This window comes from Vigna umbellata, chromosome 7, assembly GCF_029865625.1.
Source record: "Vigna umbellata cultivar VRB3 chromosome 7, Vumbellata_1.0, whole genome shotgun sequence".
NCBI classification, from domain to species: domain Eukaryota; kingdom Viridiplantae; phylum Streptophyta; class Magnoliopsida; order Fabales; family Fabaceae; genus Vigna; species Vigna umbellata.
In genome coordinates, this window is record NC_142171.1 from 19303076 (window position 1) to 19313910 (window position 10835).

At 35.2% G+C, this 10835-nt stretch overlaps 2 long non-coding RNA genes across 2 annotated transcripts; one reads left to right on the top strand and one right to left on the bottom strand.

Moving 5' to 3' along the window:
• Window positions 1-1577: 1577 nt before the first annotated feature.
• On the bottom strand, window positions 1578-2602 carry LOC148195325 (uncharacterized). The gene is made up of 2 exons (XR_015780572.1): window positions 2081-2602; window positions 1578-1950 (listed from the first exon to the last, which is right to left on the bottom strand). It is a non-coding gene; the product is annotated as an uncharacterized LOC148195325 (long non-coding RNA).
• Window positions 2603-8173: 5571 nt separating this feature from the next.
• On the top strand, window positions 8174-10526 carry LOC148195326 (uncharacterized). The gene is made up of 3 exons (XR_015780567.1): window positions 8174-8243; window positions 8342-8427; window positions 10257-10526. It is a non-coding gene; the product is annotated as an uncharacterized LOC148195326 (long non-coding RNA).
• The last annotated feature ends 309 nt before the right edge of the window (window positions 10527-10835 follow it).

Below are 10835 nucleotides of genomic sequence, written 5' to 3' on the forward strand. Positions count from 1 at the left end.
GGTTTCCAGAAACAACGGGAATAAATTGAGATTCCACACGAAAATAGGAACTTCGTGAATGATTAAACCTTGTAAATAGTAGGGAACAACATTTTACTAAAAACTGATAGTAAAAGGCGTGAAGGTAGCAATTGCTGGTGAAATCTCATCCATTTAAACAAAAAATTTCCTAAATGAATTCATTAACAGTATCGGTGAACTTTAATATCTATAAAATGAATTCAAAACAAAATGAGTATCTCATGATTATGCTAAACCCACTAAAAACACTGGGAATAACAAAGGCTAGAAAAATTTATTCTGGATATTCAAGTTCTCCGTCCATATCCAATTCGACAAACCCTTCTTTTCTTGTCGCCATCGCTTTTTTCATTATTTGAAGGCTTAGACTTATGTCAGAAAACCTTTTCTTCAATATATTTTGTTGCTTCTGTAAATGATTCTTTCGGTTCTCCAGTATGTTGATATTTGCTTCCATTTCTTTTACCTTGCGAAACTCTTAACGTGATTTCTCATCTCCATAGCAGAATCAACATATGGCTGGAGCCGGTTAAAATTAAAACATTGAAGTTCTTCCCATGCTACTTGTAGATGATCACATTTCTCATCATTCATATATCTGATTTGGGTTAAATATGTTTTTAGTCCCTAAGTTATTGGTCGTTTCTGGTTTTCGTCCCTCTTTCAAAATAAGGTACAATTTGGTCTCATTCTTTTCGAAACGTTCGTTTTAGTCCTCAAAACTTTGGTTTTAGTCCTCATTTTGTTGACTAAATGAGGACCAAATTTTTAGCGGTGTTAGTTTTCGAGAGTTAAGAAAATTTGCATAGCGCACCAGTACATTTGCGCTGAGCGAATTAATGAAGTTAAGTGGCTTTAAAAGACGTGACAGAAAGACAGAAACATTCTTCTAACAGAAGTTCTGGACAAAAAAAAAAGAAACGAAAACATCTCAGGAACTTCCGGAGACTACTTCAAGGCATCAAGACACCATTTTTGTAAGGGATTGCTTCAAATGTGTACGTTTAGATGACTAGGAGTAGTTTTTCTTTCGTTGGAATTGGATGTAATGAATTTACTCGGGTGTAATTTTCTTGTTTAATCAAAAACTTGTAACTTTTTGGCAAGTATACCAAATCGTTCCAAGTAATATAGAGTAAGTTCAAAGTATCGTTCTCCTATGGGACTTGTGCAACACATGACAATTCTTTCTTTTATAACTCAATTAGACATAAAAGAAACTTTGTTGGAATTGGGTTCATGAATCATATGAAAATAAAACTCTGTACAATATATTATTATTTCATTCAAACATTCACATCAAGGCATACTAGTCCTAATCCCTTAGCAACTAGTTCTAAATTAATATATCAAAATGCTAATTCCTTAGTCAATTTAACATACAATTTGCATTAAGTCCGATGTTAAGAATGACCAAGTTATTGAGTCTATCTCTAGATCCCAAATCACTTAGGTGCTCTATCTATGTTCATGTTCAAAGTTACTTTCCAGTAATCAGAAACATTCAAATAACATTATATTTCCATATAATGATAGTAAATTCAAGAAAGAGCATATGAACGAACAACGATATATTAAACAAGAAAATTACACCAGAGTAAATTCATTACATCCAATTCCAACGAAAGAAAAACTACTCCTAGTCATCTAAACGTACACATTTGAAGCAATCCCTTGCAAAAATGATGTCTTGATGCCTTGAAGTAGTCTCTGGAAGTTCCTGAGATGTTTTCGTTTCTTTTTTTTGTCCGGAACTTCTGTTAGAAGAATGTTTCTGTCTTTCTGTCACGTCTTTTAAAGTCACTTAACTTCATTAATTCGCTCAGTGCAAATCAAATGTACTGGTGCACTATGCGAATTTCCTTCTTCTGGCAGTGCAAATTTTGGCTTTCGCTTTGCGAAAATTGGCTGACAGTCTAAATAATATTCCTGTAGAATATTTTACATAACAATTTACTATTATAACTTTTCAATGAGGAACAACATGAATAATTATAAGATTGAGCTCATTTATAAGTATAAAAACAATTCATTTTCACACTTATCAAAACCTACTTACCTCAACGGCAGGGGAAGAAAGACAACCCAAAACCTCCACCAAGATGATTTAGACAAGCTCGCTCACATGCACAAACCACACCACACTCCAGCAAGACCCCTCCAAGAACAACCCTCGAACAACAACTCTGTAAGAAGAACAAACACATCACAGCAAGTGGAAGCCCACCCCTCGATGACAATCGGCATCCTTTAACTGCAAAACCAAGCGCTGAACCAATCTTTGCGATGGACGAACTCCATGACGATTGCGACACACCCAATCACGGGCACATGATTTCGACACAGCCAATCACCAACACGGTGACTGACGGTCACGCTAGCTGATGGAGAGGGCCTCTGCTAGTGAAATGCTGGTGAACGAAGGGGAATGATGGTAAGAATCGAACTCTCGAAGAAAGAAAGAGAAAGTGTTTGGCTCGAAAAATGAAAAACTCCCTTATTTGAATGATTAAAGACTCTTTACCTAAATCTATCTTTAGATTTCTTTATTCATTTCTTGGATTAGGAGATATTAAATTTCTTTCCGTAGAAGATAATGAAACATTTCCACTTCAACAAGACGCTAGTGTAAATTTCTTAGTCTTTAACTATAAAAACAAAATAAAATGTAGTCAATTCAACCAAACCTAATTATATATATATATATATATATATATAATATTTAATTCATTTAATTTAAATTTAAAAATAATATCTCTAATTTGATGTGAGAAAATACTAATATTTTATACCATCTCTATCTATTAGAATAAAATCAACAAAACATATTTATAAATAAATTTGGTATCGATTAATTAGTTAAGTTATGAAATCATATATTATAAATGTTTTACAAAACTTTTTTTTACAAAAGTAAAAGTTAAGGAATTTTCTCACATTTGCAAAACATTAATATAATTTTGATCATTTCTACAATATAAATACTACTTATATCATGAGAAAATATGTAACACGCATTTCGAAAATATTTTTATTCTTTTCTTAAATTATAATTGAATTATATTTTTGTTATTATTTATTTCACTTTACTAATCTTTATCTATATCTTTATCTTATTTTTATATAATTATTATTATTTATTTTGATTATTTTTTTAATAATTTTTATAATATTCATATAAAAATTTGATATAATGTATGAAAAAAAAAATTAAGTTTGTCTCTGTTGTACCTTAGTTATAAAAAACAATTTTTTAAATAAATGTCTAAATAGGTTGAAATCATAATTTATTTTATTGAAAAGGTTACTTTTCTGAAATGAAAAAGTTTAAACAGCATAGTATACTTGGTATCTAAAGAGTAGACATAACAATAATTTTAGCAATATATATATATATATATATATATATATATATATATATATATATATATATACATTTTATATAAAGATTCAACAATACTAATACTTTTAATTGTTACATCAAATCCTTTTCTATATATTCAAAGTTGTTGAAAGTACTAAGAACATTAAGAACACCAAATGGTGCACCGAGGTAGCTAGAGCTTCTGGCTTTTTTGATTAGTCTTGTGAATATTGTATTTCACTTAGCATTAGTGTGACATCCGGCACTGATGAAGGCGGGGAGTGATCGTCGATGCAAGAGACACGAAATGCAAGGGGCACTGACAAGGAGCGGTTCCTGACAGGCTTTCAGTGGAAGAGGCACATGAACGAATCAAACATACACCGGAATGAGAGGGATCTAGAGACTGTATAGGTATGAGACTATACATTTGAAGGATATCTTAAAGGGATTGATTTGGCTACTCATATCACTAAATGCATTTGCTTTTTGGTAGCCTACCTCATAAGAACTCCATGATTAAGCGTGTTGGGGCGTTACAAGTGGTATCAGAGCTTAGCCTCTCCCAGTACGGTGTGGTGAGGACAAAGCACATTGGCGATCGATATTCCCTGTAAATTGTCGGGGCATTACAAGTGGTATTAGAGTTTAACCTCTTCTAACGAAAGCCCTTCAGAAAAGTTTTCCAAAATAAATTGCCGGAAAGTTACAATGGTGAAACACATCAATAGTGCAAGCAATCACATGTTATGATCATAGGCGCAGCTTTATCTGAAGAATTCATATACTTGTTTTGGAGATATTCTTAACTCTGCAACAATGTTTAATTGACTGAAGTTTATCCATTTGCTATGATTCTAGCCTAGTTAAGTTGATTAAGCCTTTCTGAAATGACAATTCTCAAGAAATCATCGACAAAAATGTTTGATTTGACCAAAAAGAAAATTGCTTTTAATTCAAATGTTTACTAATTTGGAGTTTATTGCCCACTTGATTGACATATTAGGTGAGTATATCACCACCCATAAGATCGGTATTCAATATTAACTATTTAATAAATAGTTCAATCTAATCTATTTAATAAAATATGATCTAATTCTATCCCTTGATATTAACTATGTTAGTATGGAACTTAAAAACAAACACTGAATTGTTTCAATTTTTTAAAAATTAGAATTCAATTAAGATGAAAGAAAAATATAAAGAATCTATTTGAGAAAAGTTGTCAAGTTGTCAGGATTAAACCTTAAAAATATTATTTGAACCTCTAAAATTATTAATTAAGATCAATCACTGTAACATCCCAAAATATAGTAATTACCATAATTGAGAATTAATTACAATTAATAATATAAACAGTGCAGTCTTTGCATTAACTCAGATTTAAAAGCCGAACGACACCAGTACAAGGGAAGCGCGCATAAACGCTTACAAGGGAAACTAAAACGAATGCTTCAAATATATACTAACGTACGCTAAACAGAAGCAAAACAATAACTAGGACGAACGGCTATACAAAAACACTTGGCCGAACGTTCAATCGAAGCTAACAACTTCAGTCCTAATTTAACGAGCGTGTTCAGGCTCGGTCTTTACTTCCACTTCCACAAGATTTGCATCTTCCAAATTTCCTTCTTCCAGCATTTCTTCAACGGACGTACCACCATCTGCTCACATCCACAACGGATGATCATTGCATTTGACAAGACGGAGATACATGGACAGTAGACAACACAATGGAAAACGCAAGGGTAAGCTTATAATATTTAATTCATACGTTCAACATTCACATTCAACATTTCACATGCAAACGCACCACATACAATTTAACATAATATATCATAGAAATTTATAAGTATAAAAGACGACCGTCCGGACTGTATGAACCATGTAGCTACAGGCGTCCTTGCACCCGAGTGATGTAGTAGCTGGGATACCCTCAACAGCTGCCACTCGAGGTTAATCCTTCGCCCCTGCTAAGTGAGGGATACGAATGACCTCCTGCCATTCCCACACATGACTACCCCCTTCTACGTGAAGATGAGCATCACGGAATATCAGGATGGACCAAGCCAGCATTAGCTATCCACGGTCATACTTTACCAATTCAATGTTCAACATACATGAGACGTTCCTCCATGGAACGCTCGTCCAATATCCATAATCACAGATTCAATTCATATAGTCTTCACACCGTAATTCATGATAATGTAACATCAAATTCATCTTTAACTTTAAGAGAATAAAAGAACGAACGTTCAGTCCACTGAATAATCAGGACGAACGTCCAAATGACTTCACTGGATACGCAGGAAAAATACTTAGAACGAACGTAATTTCTGTTGATCCAGTTAAATGAACTGGCTCGACTTAAAGCGTACTGGTACTTAGAAAATAATCATGATAGAAACTTGAACCAGATTTAATGTACAAAGGAGGGTCAAGCACACTTAGAATTATCTTTCAAGATATTTACATATGAAAAACCAATTCCAGGAATGGAACGAACGTAAAGAAATGAATATTTGAATACTTTGAACGAACGCTATTTCATCAATTGAATACTCAATTAGTACGAACGCGAGGTATGAGACCTAGCGAGATTTAGAACGGACGCTCGTGATAAGAACGAGCGCTTATTAAGAACGGACGCTCGACATAAGGCCGAACGCTATGAAGGACGAACGCTCGACATAAGGCCGAACGCTATCAAAGACGAACGTTCACCATAAGGACGAACACTATCAAAGACGAACGTTCAACATAAGGACGAACGCTATCAAAGACGAACGTTCACCATAAGGACGAACGCTATCAAAGACGAACGTTCACCATAAGGACGAACGCTATCAAAGACGAACGTTCACCATAAGGACGAACGCTATTTAGGACGAACGCTTCGGTATAAGACCGAGCGTTACTTATTCATAAAGTTTTAAATATTTAAATACTGCTGAGCTGGACGAACGCTCAGACCATCAACTGGAGACGCTCGCTCTCGAGCAGAATTCTTTCCAAATGAAGGAATTCCATTCTAAGTTGTTTTAAAGAAAAAAAACCGAACGGTCTAAGACCGTACAGTGACGAGCGTCAATTATCAAGGGGATAATTTGGGTTTTCAGACTTCTCAAACTTAACAAATTTCCAGATTTCAACATCTCAGAATATACTTTATACTTCAAACAATTTTCAAATCTTTAAACTTTATAAATTCTACTTCCAGATTAATTCCCATTCCACAATCAACCTATTAAGAACTCATACATTAACATATTCATCCATCACTCATACGAATCAAACCAACATGCAGTTTCAAACCACCCAAACATATATAATACAGTCAACAGTGCTCGTTCATGACAGATAAATCAAAATCAGAATCACAATCCATAACAGTGGTCCTCCATACAGCTCAAATATCATGCTTCTATCACATGCAATTCAGTTTACACAACATACAAGTATCAATTAAAAATTATAAGCTTCCCTTACCTGGTCTAGCAGTGAACTCCCTATGCAAACACTTGTTAACTTGCCCAAATAAAATTTCCTACCCGCAACGTGCTTTCTCAAGCGTTTCACTAACTCTATCCAGGAAGAACGTAAGAAACTTAGAGTATATTCTAACATGCAGCTGTATTAAGGTCTGCATGCAACTTAGAAAAGGGTTTCTAGGGTTCGAGAGCTTACCAGTCCAGATCTTGGTTCTGTTCGGTTCAGAACGCTGCTCACGGTGCAGGGAACGTTTCTGCAGTATCTGAAATGGATTAGGAGTAAGCTTTGGTAAGTTACAGAAGAGAGAAGCTTGGGAGTTCCTAGAGAGAAGTTGGAGGAGATGAAAGGGTGAATTCGGAGGAAGAAGATGAGTGAGTGCAGGTGAAAGGGTTTTTTTTTTCTAAAATTTAGAGTTTTGTTAATTTCTTGTTCGTTTGAACGAACGTGTCTCAAGCCGACACCTGCACACCAACCTCTGATCAGGAAGCTTCTTCCGCAACACGTGGCGTGCTTGCATGCAAGGATTGGTGCGTTTTTAATGCACTGAGTGCGTGTGACGTGGAGCGGTTTCAGAGAATTATGGGGGCTTGGTTTCAGTGCACTGCAGAGGGATTTATCAGCTTTTGAAAGTGGGTTTTTAATGAGAATAAGCGTTGATTGTGGTGTGGATTAATTATGATGACAGGGAATTACTACTACTAATTATTTAGGGTTTCACAATCACTGTCAAAAAAATATATATGTCGACTATTTAAAATATATGTCAAATTCACTCTTATTTGTAAGATAAAAAGAATACACAATATACAAGTTAAAGAAAGCTTTATATATATGTCTTGTGTATTGAAATGTTCAAGGTTGTTTAGTGTGAGACCCTGGATAATTAGCAAATTTAATCCTGACATCACACCACTAACACACACACCACGTCACTGTTGCGGGTAATTAAAAACCCACTTTCAACTCTGATTTTCACCTCTGCAATGCACAGAAAACTGAACCACCATCATTCTCTGCAACATTAAAAACGCACCACTCCTTACATGCACACCTGCCACTTGTCACGTTAGAAACTTACAAATCAGAATTTAGTATGCAGGTGTCAGTCTTGGACATGTTTGTTCAAGCAAACGTTACTTTAACAAAACCAAAGTTTTCTGAGAACCCTTTCACCTGCACACTCATTCATCTTCTTCCTCAGAAAACCAAACTCTTCATTTTCTCCAAATTTCTCTCTAAGAATCCTTAACTTCTCTCTATCAGAAAACTCACGTTTCCTCTCTGATCACAATTGCAGCACCATAGGAATGTTAGTACTGCTGTGATCTCCATTTTGGACCAAACAGAAACTGAATCCAATCTGGTAAGCCTTCTTACTGTATTTCGTTCTTAGGTTTCTGGAAGAATAGAGTTTTAGTGCATGCAAGTATGTAGTCTCAGAGTTCTGCAATTTTTGATTAGATTTGTTTTGGAAGAATCAAGAATATAATAGAAGCATAGTTGGATAAAGCCATTTTCATCTAGGACAAGTTGGAACTTCAATCCGGGTAAGGGAAGCTTATATGTTTAATTCATACTGCTTGATTTTATAATCTGAGTTGCATGTATATGAAATCTGATATTTGAGCCTTATGAACGTTTACTGATATGAGATATAAATTCTGGTTCATTTGCATGTTGTTTTGGATACGCATGAAAGATGTGTGAATGTTATAGAGTTGGAATGATTAGATCGATTGAATCTGTCATGAATGAACACTGCTTAATTGTATTATATATGTTGTTGCTGATTTTTGATTTAAATGTATATTGATTTGATTCTGTATAAATGGAGTATGGTGATTGTATATTTGGAATGATCCAAATGTTGAAATCTGTATGATTTGATGTATTAAATCTGAAAGGAAAGTTGTCAAGTTCATAAAAATCGAAATCTGGAAAATTCTGTTAAGAGTTGAGAAATCTGGTCTCTGTACTGATAAAGGACGTTCGTCCCTGTACGGTCTTAAACCGTTCGGTTTTCAGTTAAGCTTACTTAGACTAGAATTCTTTCATTTGGAAAGAATTCTGCCCGAGAATGAGCGTCCCTAGTTGATGATCTGAGCGTTCGTCTAGCTCAGTAATATTTAAATATTTAAAACTTTATAAATGAGTGACGTTCGGCCTTAAGTAGAGCGTCCGTCCTTAATAACGTTCGTCCTAAATGAAGTTCGACCTTCTGTTGAACGTTCGTCTACAGAGCGTTCGTTTCTATATTGAACGTTCGTTCATAACTGGTGTTCGGTCATATACCTAAACGTTCGTCCTACCCAACGTTCGGTTTATACCAACGTTCGTTCTGATTGTGCTCGGTCATTGACTTAGCGTTCGTTCCAAAGCGGGGTTCGGTTTCTAAACTGAACGTTCGTCCCTATTATTGAATTTTGAGCGAACATAACTGGCGTTCGTCCAAATTGTTAAATTACGTTCGTACTTGGACTGCCAGTGCTGTTCTTCTGAAATCAATTATATTGCTGGTGTATCTAAACACTTATCACTGGTTTTATTCCTTGGGTTCTATCTAGATTCTTTACACTTAAAATCTTTCAATGTATTATTCATCTCTTCTAAAGATCAGTATTTTCAAATTATCAAGAGTTGAAGCATATTAAGTGAATAAATGACTCGTTTCTTTTGTCCAGAAACGTGAAATCAAAGGTTCTGTGATAAGTTCATTTTATTTGATTAAAGAATGCATGACGTTAATATTAAGAGAGTGAAATACAGAATGGAGATATTATAATTATGAAAGGATATGATGGTTGAACACGACATGATATGATTATATGATTTTGAACTTGAATGAGCGTTCCATGGAGGAGCTTCTCAGTTGTATTAAATGCTAAATTTGTAAAGTATGAACATGGACAAGTTACTGATGGCTTGGTCCATCCTGATATTCCGTGATGCTCATCTTCACGTAGAAGGGGGTAGTCATGCGTGGGAATGGCAGGAGGTCATTCGTATCCCTCACTTAGCAGGGGCGAATGATTAACCTCAAGTGGAGGTCATTCGTATCCCTCACTTAGCAGGGGCGAAGGATTAACCGCATGTGGAAGCTGATTAGGTATATCCCGGCTACCACACCACTTGGGTGCAAGGACGCCTGTAACTACATGGTTCATACAGTTCAGTACAGTCTGTTTTATATAGATTTATATGTTAAATTTTATGATTAAGTTGTTTGATGTATCTGTGAATTAAATTGTGAACTGTATGTATGTTGTATTAATTAAACAATATAAGCTTACCCTTGCAATTTTCCTGGTGCTGTTTACTGTCCATGTATAATCCGTCTTGTCAAAATGCAATGATCATCCGTTGTGGATGTGAGCAGAGGGTGATGCATCTCTTGAAGTATTACTGGAAGAAGAAAATTTGGAAGATGCAAACCTGGTTGAAGTTGAAGTAAAAGCTGAACAGTAGAGGCGCGATTCCGTAGCAGTTTTAGTCTAGTGTGTTGTGCAGTATTTTTGGCAGTTGTATATATATATATAGTTCTGCAGATCTGTTTTGTATTTATCTGAAAATTTGGAATTCTGTCAAGTGCTGGACTGTATTTTGATATTCTGTATTTAAATTCTACAGAATGGATAATCAGAACTGGTTTCTGTGAGACCCTGGATAATTAGCAAATTTAATCCTGACATCACACCACTAACACACACACCACGTCACTGTTGCGGGTAATTAAAAAACCCACTTTCAACTCTGATTTTCACCTCTGCAATGCACAGAAAACTGAACCACCATCATTCTCTGCAACATTAAAAACGCACCACTCCTTACATGCACACCTGCCACTTGTCACGTTAGAAACTTACAAATCAGAATTTAGTATGCAGGTGTCAGTCTTGGACATGTTTGTTCAAGCAAACGTTACTTTAACAAAACCAAAGTGTTCTGAGAACCCTTT